The sequence below is a fragment of the Mizuhopecten yessoensis genome, unplaced genomic scaffold, assembly GCF_002113885.1.
Source record: "Mizuhopecten yessoensis strain PY_sf001 unplaced genomic scaffold, ASM211388v2 scaffold11147, whole genome shotgun sequence".
NCBI classification, from domain to species: Eukaryota; Metazoa; Mollusca; class Bivalvia; order Pectinida; family Pectinidae; genus Mizuhopecten; species Mizuhopecten yessoensis.
The window spans coordinates 759,185-775,017 of record NW_018408903.1 but is presented as its reverse complement, the minus strand read 5'-3'; the positions used below and the strand labels follow the sequence as shown (position 1 = coordinate 775,017).

At 35.8% G+C, this 15,833-nt stretch overlaps 1 protein-coding gene across 4 annotated transcripts in view; it reads left to right on the top strand.

The window, feature by feature from the left end:
• The first annotated feature begins 204 nt into the window (after positions 1–204).
• Positions 205–15,833, top strand: part of LOC110466921 (sodium- and chloride-dependent GABA transporter 2-like) — a 123,237-nt gene continuing 107,608 nt past the window's right edge. For all 4 annotated transcript variants that reach the window (XM_021523724.1, XM_021523725.1, XM_021523723.1 and 1 more), the window contains exon 1: positions 205–311. The gene's annotated coding sequence lies outside the window, so the exon portion shown is untranslated. The remainder of the gene's footprint in view (positions 312–15,833) is intronic.

Here is a 15,833-nt window from a genome sequence, read left to right as displayed (position 1 = left end):
ATTTGTTACAACTATATTTGATAAAACTTTCGGTAAAACTGCAACACCCAATACACACTGAACACCTTGGTTTGATATCAAAATTTAGCTGTAACCACGGACTTAGATAATCTAATTCCGTTATGTAACAGATTTGCTTTTGAAATCCGGACTTCATACTTTGGACCGGTTCCATATATTGCATACAACGTGTAAGCCGGAAGTGGATATATTCTAGTGATGGTGTTGTTGTGTATTGGGTTTCTGCCAGTGTTAGTGTTGCGTGACATACAGGCCTAGCGGGAGAGGTAACGATTCAAATCAGAAGAATTGTGAGTATGAAACATTTTATTTTACAAATACAGTTCTTCAGATCAGATAAACGGGGTTTTATTGGACCCCAAACCTCACAAATGAGAACCGGTTATTGACGTTTTCTGAGCAGCTTCTCGGTAACGCTACAGTTCACCGTGCTCCTAGACGTGTTGACATTAGCGTGTAAGGCTATACATAATACTGTATTCGGTTTACAGTAGACTCGTGTGTCAGGAAACGTTGTGTCATTCATGTCTTATTCTTACGTAAAGCGTGCATAGTCGAAGTAGGCTGAGGTAAACAATGTAGGAGAGAGAAAGTGGGGACAGGTGCCCTTTCACTAAGTAATCTGTGAATACACAACCACAATGGCATGTGATCTGTTGGTGCGCTACTCATTTCTTTATCGATTATTGTAGGATGTTATTAGCAACAAGTGTTCCTTTGATACAGTTTTTTTCCCCTGTGAAGTTAAAAGTAGTTGTTATCAGTGTATGAAAGTTGTTGTGAACAGTACATATATATTGGATGGTTATATATATATGTGTGTGTAAATAGTCAGGGGTTAACAGTGTTTTCTATAGTTCCTTACAACATTTTACAAGGCATAGAAAGCAAATCTACGTATATACATGGAGTGTTTGTGCTAAAATTGCAATCCTGACCCATGGCTTCTAACATTTTAGCAGGTGTGACGGTCCACTTAGTCTGGTGGGCTAGTATCAGTGAAATAAATAAATCATAAATATAGGTCGGGGTATTAAAACTTTCAAACTGGGGTTTCTTGTTTCAGTATGAAATTCAATATTAAATGAACTTCGATGACTCCAGCTGTAGCTCCCCTCGATTTGATACAGATGTTGTTATTGAGTGCCCCCTTGTCATGATTATAGTTATTAATGGAAATGTACCTCAATGATGACCCACTGTATCTTTAAGTCATGGAACTCGTCAACATTTTGCAGATGTTGAGGACTCACCTGAAGAAGTTCTACAAAACACAAGTTGTTACTTGAATAAAACAATTACTAGATTTACTGGAATATCATTTGTTGGAAATGTGGCTGTCAAATGTATCCATCCCCAGTACTAAGCATGAAGCAGAACAGATGAACTAGTCCCATATCATTGCACTGATAACTCAGTCATTAGCTTGACAAAAGGACCAGTCAGTCTTGAGACCTTCAAACGTTAATTGTGACCTGTTTAATACAGTATGTACATTTTTTTGTGTATAAAGTAAAACTTTTATATAAAATACTTCCAAACTAATGTAACTTATTAAAGACATTGCATTGATAGATTTAAAGAAATATTAATTTCTAAAACCAATTAACTATTGGAATTCTGTCTGTTGATTTTCTAACACTTTTTGATATTCTTCTGGCATCATTTCTGGAACAGCAAGCAAAATCAGATCTATAAAGTGTCTAGCACTGCTACAGGAAAAGGGTAATCCACAGTGCTACTCCTGGCCAGGTGGTGGTAGGGGCTATCACCGGCTATGTTAGGCTGTGAGCAGAGTAAGGGTGAAAGTATTGATCTGATACAAACAATACAAATGAGGCCATCTATATGCAAACAGCACCATCTGACACAGTATACAGATACTATATGATACGTCAGTCTCAATTATTGGTCTACAGTGGTCTATAAAATCGTAGATCTATCTCAAAGATTGTGAAGAGTTTGTATACCGAAGTAAAGACACAAGTGTCCTCTACCAAAACACCTTATCTGCATGATAAGTGTTGCACCTTATAGTACATGTCCCCTACCACAACACATTATCCTATAAGTGTAAAACCATATTGTCCACATCCTTTACCACCACACATTATCTAATTAGTGTAAAACCATATTGTCCACATCCTTTACCGCAACACATTATCTAATTAGTGGTAACCCATATTGTCCACATCCTTCCCCACAACACATTATCTAATTCGAGGTAAACCATATTGTCCACATCTTTACCACAACACATTATCTAATTATTGTAAAACCATATTGTCCACACCCCTTACCCCAACACATTATCTAATTAGTGGTAACCCATATTGTCCACATCCTTTACCACAACACATTATCTAATTAGTGTAAAACCATATTGTCCACATCCTTCACCACAACACATCATCTAATTAGTGGTAAACCATATTGTCCACATCCTTCACCACAACACATTATTTAATTAGTGTAAAACCATATTGTCCACATCCTTCACCACAACACATTATTTAATTAGTATAAAACCATATTGTCCACATCCTTCACCACAACACATCATCTAATTAGTGGAAAACCATATTGTCCACATCCTTCACCGCAACACATTATCTAATTAGTGTAAAACCATATTGTCCACATCCTTCACCACAACACCTTATCTAATTAGTGTAAAACCATATTTATACAAAATTCGTTTATGATTTTACCGGTGTCTAGTAAAGCTTTTCCTGGAGACGTGTTTACAACTTTTAAAAGGAAACAATTGTCAGTATTGAATATGTTGGATTGTGTTTGTCAGCTGACATATTGTTACCAATGACATTTACTGCACCCACTTCAGAAACCTGCATTTTTTAATGGGAAAACACAGCAAAACAATACTGGGGAAAACATATAAATGATATATTGATAATGACAGATCAAGCAATACCACATACATTTTTGTATATAGTATACTTATACATACAATTTATATTAATCTTTTTAATGTAAAAGGGGCCCATTGCTCTGTGCTGTGTGGTCTGACAAAGAAGAGATCCAATTTGTTAGCCTTTTTTTTTTTTTTAAATTTGGGAGTTGCTTGCACAACCCAAGGAGTTATGTAGGAAAGGGAATATTTATTTTCTTTTCCTTTTTCGCAAAATATCGCTGTCAGTCAAATTATAAAATAATCAGTTGAAATTTGGATAAACATGCATCTTAAATTCTCAAAGGGAAAAACTTCAACAACCCTAAATGTACAAATTAAATCCTTGGTAAGGTTATCACGATTCACCCCCACACAGACACAAGTAGCTTGTGTTGATAGTACAGACAGTCAATATCACTGACGGAGTTATCTCTCCCTGATTACGAGTGCCAGACTTGTAGATGAACCAGACATGTGATTATACCAACACATAGAAAACTGAGGTTTTGTGTTAATGAGGTGTTACTGATAATGAGACATTTCTGGTCAAACGTTACACTATAAACCTCGCCATCAGGGTCTGTTACTCAAGTTAAAAGTCATATAATAATATACTACTACAAAAAAGATGTCAGAGTCATGTATTTAAGAAACCTACAAAAACTTAACAATAGCGTGTTCCTACAATATCCAGGAAAATGATCCAAGCACTATTTTTTATTGAAGTTGGAAAGATTTTCCTCACTTTTTCTTCATTTCGGAGAAATAAGACTGCTAGGGTAAGCAGCCTGCTGTAAAACTAGACCAAAAATCCCTGTTAGAGCTCACTAAGGACCTTGTACCTTATTTAGCCATTAACTCATTCACCCCTGAAGACACTTTTGAACTCTTCCAATTCAATGGTTGGAATAGTTTATTATGAAATTTCAGGGGTGAATGAGTTAAGCCTAATAAATATTCTGGGCATTGAGAAAATCTTAGAAAATTAACATCATCGCAAAACCTTCTCAAACATTTTAAAGTTTATATCAGTAATAACTGCTGAAGGGATAGGATGCTTGGATCAGAAATAAGATCAGGTGACGTTATTAGACAGATGGTGTTTTTATTGATATAAATACAGTAAGTAGCATGTATGATATGGGGAGCTTATATAGGCCATGGGGCACTTGTTACTTTAAATACGGTAAATGTTTATGTAATAATGTTATGCCACACTGATGATAGGGGGAGGTAATATTATAAGACAGGGGTATTTATTACTTTTAATATGGTAAATAAAATAAGATAATGCCACACCATTTCCCCATTGTACCCTATACACTTGTCACTGTGATTACCCCTGATTCATGTGGTGTATTAATTAATTAGTCTGATTAGGAGGCTGTTGTTGTGGTAGAGGTGTGTTAAGTGTTGTTGTCTGGCTCGGAGGTATTGTCTTGTGTGTATATATATATATATGATTTGATATGATGTGTATTTGTCTGGTATGTCATTGTGACAAGTGCTCAACATTGCTTATATCTGTCTGACAGTCTACACTAATACACTAGTGATGGCGATGTAGCTTTGGCTTTTATATAAGATGCTATCTTTTTGTCATGTACATCCAATTTCCATAAGAATTTCCCAAAATATGTATTATATTTGTTATGAATGCTAATATCAAATATGTAAAATAACTTTTGAACAGTAATTTCCAGAAATACTAATTATTATGGTGTGGCGGAAATAGGCTCAGGGTCAATAGTTAGCGACCAGGTAGCTCAATTCGTAGAGCGTCCGTCTAGAGTTCGGAGGGTCCCGGGTTCGAACCCTGATCTGGTTGTCAGTTTCTGTTTCTCCTGTTACGAAATTGTTGAGCTTGCCAACCCTTGTTTCAAGCACTGGGTGAATACTTAGCAAGGGGATATCCAAATCGGAGTTGTAAATACCTGCTCTAAACAGCCAGTCAAATATAACCTGCTCATGAAACCATCTGTTTAACAGATGTTTTTTGGACTTAATGGTTTAATACAGGCTTTATCTGTTCTGTAGTAAATCAGACTTGGATAAAACATGTTATTGATCTGTGAAAAATTCACAAGAAACATACACTGATAAAAAATGTGAATTCTGATTTATTTAATGATGCTTTTGTTAAAAGGGACATCACTCTTGCACGATTTCACAAAGTGTATGGTATATTACATGTAGCCTTAATGTTGTACTGCTCCTTACACTTGATTTTCAATTTCAAAAGTATTTTATTGATAATACATATATAATACAAACATATACGTTAAAATTAAAGAAGATGTTAGAACAGTATTGACAAAAGAATTAGACAACAGGCTATGCCTTTATCAGTCTTCTTCTATTTCCGGTAGCTACATGTATGTACAATGATTAAATGTATAGAATGTTGTAATTCGTTTTCCTCTCACACACACCCATACCAGCTTATGTGTAATACTCATTGTTTAACTCATTCACCCCTGAAATTTCATAATTAACCATTCCAACCTTTGAATTGGAAGAGTTCAAATGTGTCTTCAGGGGTGAATGAGTTAAGGGATTACACTTGATGATAATTATTAAAATGGCTATTTATCTGAAAGAAGATGAGCAATGTTAATGTTTCAGTGAGTCTTCCTAGTCCTGTAAGACTGCAAGATGGCATATGGCAAGAAAATGTTGATTGTGATATCTATAGGCCTATCCAGATGTGTCGGTCCAGAATCTGTACACCAAATGTCAGCTGTTCTGGTGATTGACACATGTAATTTACATAATTACGAATATGCGTACCATATTTCTGTACAACACCACAACCAACAAATGTTGACTGCCAAGTTTGTGACTGTATTTGAGCTAATAAACACCCCGAGTGCTGGAGTGTTAGGAAACTAATAATGATTACAGAAATTCAAAATACAGTTAGGCCAAAATCCATGTGTGGCTCAGACTATAGTGTTTCCGCGATTATTGTCAAAAAATAAGGTAGATACAGTACTAGGTAGGTAGGACAATTCTGTTATTTTTGAAATTTACTATGCTTATATATATTTAGCAGGAGTTCTGACTTAAAAACTGCATATCACTAGCAAATGCCAATAAAAACTTAAGGGAAGGCACAAAAATCTAGGGTAGGTAGGGTTAAGAGGAAACATGACTTTTTTTGTATTTGGCCTAAGATTGTCAGACGCCTTCCAGTAGTCACCACTGTTCCTCAACAAGTTTATATCCATCAGAAGCAGACACTGTCGTCTAATGTCCTAGCTCTAATGTTTTCTGAAGACACTGAACCTCAACCAGCAAAGTCGGCTTCCTTTTTAAAATTAAATTTTCAACGTTGTGCATAACTGATCCTACCCAAGTGTTAGTACCTTCGTGTACACTTATATGTTAAGTGTTAAAACGAGAACGTTACTGGTGTAATTACGTTACGAGTCCAGAGTCCATCGGAATTCCTGGCTGAAAGATATTGAGAATCGTCTCCTCGATTCTTTCTCGTCTTTGAGATTTGGAAATGATAAATTAAAATGTCTAATTTTCCTGTAGAAAGTCCAAGGCCTAAAGCATGATAAGTTGCTAAGGCCAAACAATGAACATGTTTGTTTCCTGTCACATGTCTGAAAAATTGGGTTGGTAGGTAGGTAGGTAGGTAATGAATTCTATTTTTCATTTTTTGTATAAGATTTATATAGGAGAGTAATGTTGATTTTAATGTGGGATAGGTAGGTAATGAATTCTATTTTTCAATTTTTGTATAAGATTTATATAGGAGAGTAATGTTGATTTTAATGTGGGATAGGTAGGTAATGAATTCTATTTTTCAATTTTTGTATAAGATTTATATAGGAGAGTAATGTTGATTTTAATGTGGCAGGAAACTGGAGTACCCAGAGAAAACCCATGTAGTATATATTTTCTTGTCCCCCTGGGAAATTCCACCCCGGCCATCTTGTCGAAAGGTGTGCTATCCACTGCAACCTTTGCAATTACAATGTATAGGTATTAACCCTTTCACCCCTATGTAACTTTAGTAGACTCTACCATGTGATGATATGGATGAGTCCATTGTGGTCTATAGTGATGAAAGGGTTAAGTAGACGATTTGTGATTGTGTCTTAGTCATGTCATAAAAAACTCTTCTCCGTCCGAAAAAATATAGAAAACATTTGGCAAATGAAACTGATTTTCTGAATAAAGTAATTATTATTGGTCCATTACCAGGGAAAATATCAACATTTGTCTGATCTCTGGAGACTTTTGTCCCATCCACATTTGTGAGACCGAAAGGTAAAACAAAAATGGCTAAAATATACTTTCACGTAATTCAATGAAAACTGTAACATTTTTCTCAGAAACCCATTGCACTGTCTGGTGAACTGTTAATGGTTTATTCTCAGACATCGTGAAGCCGCCACCAAGGATCTCCTTGGTAAGTTAGGGATGTGACTGTACAATTAGACGGAGAGCACTTTGTGGCGTCTGTATCAGAACATCAGCCTCCCAGGTTAGGGACTGCATTCCTGCTACACTAATATTGAAAAATGGCCTTTTACGCACCAAACCTGCTTATTTCGGTACTAATTTCTGATATATCCTCCACCACTCTGTTCCTGATGTTCTCCAATTCCTTGTTTCTTTAACGGCTTTCATTTTACAGTCTATATTCCTGTATATGTTATAAACAAATGTAGAGGGTGTCATTCTTTACATCAATACTGATAAAATTCTTCCTAAATCACTTGTACACAATTAAGAAGATAACATATTACATACGATAAGCACCCTAGGCACTGAACATTCGGAAACAATATAATTGTTAGTAGAATATGGTCATAATTATCGAAAATTTGAAAATTGATAAATGAATGTGATCTCCGTTACATGCCATTAAGTTATTGAAAGGTTACAAATTTTGTGAACATATTACATACGATAAGCGCCCTAGGCACTGAACATTTGGAAACAATATAATTATTAGTAGAATATGGTTATAATTATCGAAAATTTGAAAATTGATAAATGAATGTGATCTCCGTTACATGCCATTAAGTTATTGAAATGTTACAAATTTTGTGAACATATTACATACGATAAGCGCCCTAGGCACTGAACATTTGGAAACAATATAATTATTAGTAGAATATGGTTATAATTATCGAAAATTTGAAAATTGATAAATAAATGTGATCTCCATTACATGCCATTAAGTTATTGAAAGGTTACAAATTTTGTAAACATAATTTCACAATTTCAATTTGCATATGATAATATCAAACTAGTTAAAGACATGCTTCCTTGCTTTAACACCCATTTATCTTCCAGGAGAAAAAAGTTCAATGATAGCAAAAGCACGATTATAAGAAAATACTTATTAAGTTAAAGGGTACCACTGCATCAGTTATAACTGTGAAGAAGAGTTCCACTCCGAGTTGTTCTGACTTAGAGTGATCTCCCTTCTATACAGAATGTAAAGCAACCAAAACAATTTTTCTGGTAATTCTGGTATAGCAACTTTTGTAAAGTTTAGGCTTTGTAATGAAAAGGTTCCTAGTTTGATCTCTGCAATTTGTTTTTACTTATTTTTATTTTCAAACATTCAAATTTTGAACAACAACGTGCTTGGCAACCCGTGATTTTGATTGAATGCTTCTTTTCAAAAAGACTTAAACAGATATTTCACAGTAGTGACAATGGTATCAACAGATATTTCACAGCAGTGACAATGGTTGTAATAGAGTTTGACTTGTTGGTAGCCTTTACATTTTTTTTAGGGAAATAGCTGGTATTATGTGTAAAGTTGCTTGTAATATAGGTGATGATACCCAGGACTTGCTGGTATCATTAGTTTGAAGTTTCCATTTTTGTATTCTGTCTGGTGTGGTAATATTAAAATACTGACATCAAAATGTTCAAGAGAAACTGATTCAATTCATAATGATTGACTTAGGGTCGTTAAAAAAATTGGCATTTCCAAATCTGATGAGAAATATTTCTGATGGAGTCTTTATGAATCATAATAGCCTCGAGGCCTGGACCACAGACCAATGTTTTTGATGGATTCCCTAATAACTTCCTAGTTGTAAATGTCAGTGACTGTATTATAGTCACCTCTGTGTGTGAGAATTATATGGTATAGTCCCAGTATAGTTTACTGGAGCCTGATCGTGAGTCTTCTCACTTTATCCCTGAAAAAATCACTGTAGGTATGTGAATTGTTGACTTCATAGACCAAGTTGCCTAGAGGCTTGTGTCATATCAAATTATTGAACTCGTTTAATGAATTCAATATGACATGGACACTCGTGTAAGATCCTGTATTGATGCACTGTAGTTTGTATGTTTAGTTAAAGGATAAAGTGACCTGTGCTGGGTGACTTCGGCATGGTTTTTCAGTGAGATAGCACTCTAAAGTCGGCATCAGATCTGCGCTATGACAAGGAGGCAAATACACCAACATACCCTGCATCCAGCACACATACACACATACACTACTCACATGGAGGCACATCCTTAAATGACCTTAGCTGTTAATAGGACATTAAACAAAATAAAACCTAACAAAACCCTGGGACATTTCAATGTTCTAATATTGGTATCTCTTTTACTTCAATTTATTGATTGTAAATTTCAATGTTTTCATAATGATTGGACGTAAATGATAATTCGAAACAGCAAGAAATTCAATTAATAAAAGTTGGATTTATAAATGGAATATGAGAAGTGTTATATAAGAAAAAAATTGGACTTTTCTGTAAGTTTGACACATGGAGAAAATCTGAATCTTTTCTTGGAAGTTTGACTGTCTGGAAGAATGTATCGATACCTGGTATATTATAATTAATGCTAGAAACTAAGAGTGTGTGGTTTTGTCTTTTAATTTCATGAATATTCATGAGTATTTAAGTTTCAGTTAATGCAACTTTATTTCCTGATGTAACTAATTCACGTTCAAACATTTTCCTGGGGTCATAGTTCGACCTATATATTAAGGTCAAGGTCATGATGAATACCTTATACATCTGAACAGGAAGTAGTATGTTTTGAATAACTGTTCTGTCCTGGCGGGTAAGATTAAAACCAACTCTTGTATGTCTACTTCAGTACAATATAAACCTAAGGAGGTACTTAACAACGTCTGATGGTTATCTGGTGATTTTGTTACATCGTATATATTTACCAGTAACAATGGAGTAGGTCCACTCTCTCCTAGGTTACAGATAAACGTGATACATAACATTTGTGATTTGTTAGGACTGGTATATTTGAGTCTTAGACCCATGCTTTTCTTCTGGGTTTGTTTGTGTTTTACGTCCTATTAACAGCTATGGTTATTTAAGGATGTGCTATTTAAGTTTGGTGGTGGAGGAAAGCCAGAGTTCCTGAAGAAAAACCAACAACCTGCAGCCAGGCTAACTCCTCTTAGGCCTCTAACCCTCTACCCAGTGGTAGTGGTGGAGGCCTAGGGCTACAGTGATCATGACGGTCAGACAACTGCCACCGCTGACCATTTTCGTACACTGATCACCAGAGGTGTGTTTGTGTTACAAGAACGTTAAACACAGACCCAAATTTTCGAACACGGACCCAAATTTTCTGCAATATATTTAAACTAAATGAATGAATGATAAGTCACTGTTGGTATCGTATGTAACGTCCATTAACACCAAACTCCACTGTATGTTAATATAGTAACGAACACTGCTGCACGTCGGTTTACGAGTCCCAGTCTGATAGGTACAATGTTAACACTAATAACATTGATACCTATAGGGTTACATGTCATTGTTCAGTGTTATAGGTGACTCACCAATGTCGGGGTGTTAGATATTCAATGACAGGGAGCTACAAGTTTCTACGACAGAGATATAGTGTAATTTATATCTTGACACTAAATGTTCTATTGTTTTTACAATTTTGCCAATGAGATATTGGACTCAATTTGATATTACTGATATCTTTCACACTGTGACAGATACTGAATATTGATAACAGATAGAAAAGGTGATATGTATCACAATGTGAAGATTTAAAATTTTGGTATCGACCATTTTTTTTCTTTCTATGCACTGCATCAAAATCAAATAATTTATATCATGACACTAATTTTTTTTTTACAATTTTGCCAGTGAGATATTGGACTCAATTTGATATTACTGATATCTTTCACTTTGTAACAGATATCATATCAAAGGTGATATGTATCACAGTGTGAATATTTCAGTTTTAGTATTGACCAATCATAACAGTTCTTTCTATTCGCTGCAGATGCAGTTGAAGTGACAATAAAACCCAAAGAGGGGGTTGGTACATGTTTGCTACAATTTCACTAAGGTTAATTTGGCATTAGCCACTTAAGATGACACCAGGTACAAAACATATTCTGCATTGAAAACACTAATATAATCTGAACGATAACTAATGTAACAGGAAAGAAAGCAGATCGTGCTTCCACTGGGGTTCAAACCAGCAACCCCCATCTCCCCAATCTCTAGCTCTACAGATTGAGCTAAATAAGGGTAATCCCCTTTAGCGCTGTTATTCCCTGCTCAACGTTCAGCATTAGGGTAATGGCGACAACTGGTTAACCTGTTAGCAGTATAATGTAAGTGAGCAGATTGCTGTGCTGGGTGCCTTCACCATGGTATTTCAGTGAGATAGCACTATAAAGTCGGCATCAGAACACCAACATATACCCTGACTTGGACACATACACACATGTTTGCATACACAACACACATGGGGCACGTCCCTAAATGACCTTAGCTGTTGATAAGATGTTAATCCCAGTACAAGTTTCCACAACCAACCAACCAAACTTAACGCACAAAGCTACGAGGCCGACCATAATTCTATATACAAGTTAAACCTGCCATATATTAATACGATTTTGAAGAAATGAACTCTTAACACAAATGACAGGTACATATTGTGTAACATACAGAATATAACCTCTAGGGCAACATGACTAGTACATCTGTCATGTGATCTACATACTAAAATGCAAATGTTTTAGAAGTTATTTCTTCCATAATAAAATTTGACCTAGATATCAATATACAACTGCATTTGAGCCTAAACTTTACGACTTTTAGTCTTCCATCTTTGAATTGCAATGGTATTATGGAGAAATTTGTAACATACAAAGGTGTTATGTTCTACTCGATAATTAGCATGGATATTTATGGATCCATAGGTTCCCCAATATTTTGTTTACAGAAAAATTAAATACGTTTTTATGAAAAATGATTCTTACACATGAATAGGGTAGCGTACATGTAAAACCTGAATGACCACCTTTACAAGTGAGACACAATCAATAGTCATGAAGGTAAACGTCATTAAAATTCATTTCTTCCCTGATGAAATCTGACCTTTATCAATGTAAACATAACACTATGTATGTGTCCTGGTATTTGTTTAAGGTTTTTAGAAGGTCAGACAAATGTTTGTATTACACCTGGTCAATTTAACCCTACAGGTATGACTGGTGATATATAAACATGGTCTGAAACAGAAGGCTCTTGGTTGACAATGTCATCTGTAAATTTATATAAAACAAATATTTCCTGGTCTGTCACTGGCTCATTAACACTGAACTGTGGTAACATTGTTGGTTATCGCCCAGGAGCAGGCTTTATTCTATAATGTAGAGCTAGATTCTGGTCCTAAATTCAGTATTGCTGGAAATCCCCTGAAAGAGCTGGTCTGATATATTTCAGATGGTTTCTCAATATAACAGACACTTAAGTCTGTTGACAGGTTCTTTCTGTTGATAGTTGATGTCTGTTGACAGGTGATGTCTGTTGACATGTGATGTCTGTTGACATGTGATGTCTGTTGACAGGTGATCTCTGTTGACATGTGATGTCTGTTGACAGGTGATCTCTGTTGACAGGTTCTTTCTGTTGACAGGTGATCTCTGTTGACAGGTGATGTCTGTTGACAGGTGCTCTCTGTTGACATGTGATGTCTGTTGACAGGTGATCTCTGTTGACATGTGATGTCTGTTGACAGGTGATCTCTGTTGACAGGTGATGTCTGTTGACATGTGATGTCTGTTGACAGGTGATGTCTGTTGACAGGTGCTCTCTGTTGACAGGTGATAGCTGTTGGCAGGTGATCTCTGTTGACAGGTGATCTCTGTTGACAGGTGATCTCTGTTGACAGGTGATGTCTGTTGACATGTGATGTATGTTGACAGGTGATGTCTGTTGACAGGTGCTCTCTGTTGACAGGTGATAGCTGTTGGCAGGTGATCTCTGTTGACAGGTGATCTCTGTTGACAGGTGATCTCTGTTGACAGATGATCTCTGTTGACACGTGATCTCTGTTGACTGGTGATGTCTGTTGACAGGTGACCTTGTTGACTGGTGATCTATGTTGACAGGTGCTCTCTGTTGACATGTCAAGTTGACTCATGACAAAGTGGACACGAATATGTTAAGGATCCCTGTCCCACTGCACTATGGCTTTTCATATATAGAGTAACCTCCCTTTAACTTCATTTTGGTTATAACTGTAGTTAAGTCGGGTGTCCTCTTAGGTAGGGTTGGTCTCCATTTACAGTTGATCTACAGACTACTTACAGACTGTACCATAGCTTTATTGTCACTTAGTGCTCAAAGTGTTAGTAGCTTTAAAATTTCAAATGGAAATCTTTGAAACCCTGTCAAGATTTATAAATAAAACTGAACATTTCAATCATTCAGAATGATGACCTGTTAGACAGAAACATACAAATATTTGTAAATATTATATGATATTTTATATACAGTCGAACCTCGTTATCTCGAAGTTGACGGGGTCGTAGGAAAACATCGAGTTATCCGAGTGTTCGAGTTAAGCAGGCTCATATATTTGGTATGAAATGTACTGTTTGGACATATAGCACTAGCAGTCGTTGATTTGTACTAATAGCGAATGCTTATAATCAATTGATGGATGATATACGTAATCAATAGGACACATACATGTTTGTTGTTTTATAATAAACACGCTTACAAAAATAGAGCATTTTTTTCCCGAAAAACGTACCGTTACTTTCGTTTAATGCGATGAAAACGGTTGGACCATATTGCGAATTCGTTATGAAATATGGAAGGCCTAGTAATTAAATGTGTATTTGGCTAGTCTTGGCAAAGTCTTTTTAGGTCTTCATTTGTATTTGCAATTCCGTCAAGTTTTACCTCTGAAGTGTTACATTTGACATAGAAATATCCTGCTGTCTCCGACCTCGTACTTTACGATGAGGAAATGAAAGTGCGCAAGTCTGAAACAAATCACTGTAATGGAACGTATGCATAGTTGATTCTTTAAATAAAAACACACACAAACAGATTATATCGTACATGTAACATATTGATTCATAAAAGCAAAATTTGATACCTGACACCTCCTCAACTTGATCTAATCAACAGCAATTATCGTATTGTTCCTAAAATCTCTCGATTGACTTTCAAAACCAAACTGGCTCCTGTAAAAACACGAACCCGTGAAGCTGTCCTATGTTGTGATTTTAACTGTGGAACTCTTTTATGCATGATAATGCTTTGTGACCAATTTTCCGGTTTGGACTGTCGTCAGTTTGGGTGTACACATCATTAAACGAAATCCCAGTAAGTACTGAATACCGTTGATCAACATTGACCAAGTTTGTTTTTTCTTATGAAGAACGTGGTTTTGACAGTCCGCACACTTTACAGTCTTAAGCTTTATAGTAAATTATTTTTACCGATTTCATGCTAGTCTACTCACGAAATATGTTCATAAACACGGAACGGCGAAATGCCATAGCTTTGCGTTCTATTTGTATCAAAGAATAAATAATTGACCAAATGAAATTCAAACCCTATTTCAGTAGACGATGTTTTGATGTTGGATTTACGCTATTGAAACCAATATCTTACTTCGAGGTATCCAAGTTTTTCGAGTTTTCAGGGTTCAAATTATCCGAGTTTTATTTACTAAGATAAAGAAGAGATTTGGTCGGGACCGGAGAGAAACTTCGAGATAAACGGGGTCTTCGAGTTATAAGAGTTTGAGATAACGAGGTTCGACTGTAATTTAATTTAAAATGTTAATTTAAAATCAATAAATACTTAATTAAAGTGTCATATATATATACAGATCCATTCATTCATATGGTTATCTATAAAACTATACACATTGTCTGGCCAGTTTGTCTATAGTCGAAATACAATTAACAATAAGATGTACATGAAATAAGACCTAGTTACTGTATTATAAAATATGATCAGGATAATTGTTTCCTTCATTTAAACAAGCATGGAATAAAACAACTTTACATTGAGTAGACAGGGTGATGAGGACCCTAGGAGTCGGTGGAGGGCGTGTACTGGTCTGTAATTATGTATAAGTGCAGTGTGTCACAAGATTAAACAAAGACTTTATCTTTCTGTACATGTGGGACAAATTGTTCTGTTGTAAATTAAAGCCAACACAATCGGCATTAGCTGTGTCATTATTTAAAGTTCATTGGTTTTGTCATTCTGATGAAAGCTTTATAGAAGGTTATTGATGTTTTAAAAAAGATGTTCCTCAAAAGATTATTTTGAACTTGTATTTCTATAAACCTGTAAATGTTACTTTTTTAGGATTTCTTTACTCACTTGTTGTAGAGTGATGAAAGGCTGTCCAGGGGTTTGAGTAAGATTTTAAGTTGTGTATATCTAGGCAGTTAATTTCAGTATACTTCATAGTACCTAATGTGGGAGGAAACCAGAGTACCTGGAGAAACGCGTGGTCGGGCAGGTGACACATACACTAGGGCAGGTGACACATACACTAGGGCAGGTGACACATACACTAGGGCAGGTGACTCATACACTTGGGCAGGTGACACATACACTAGGGCAGGTGACACATACACTAGGGCAGGTGA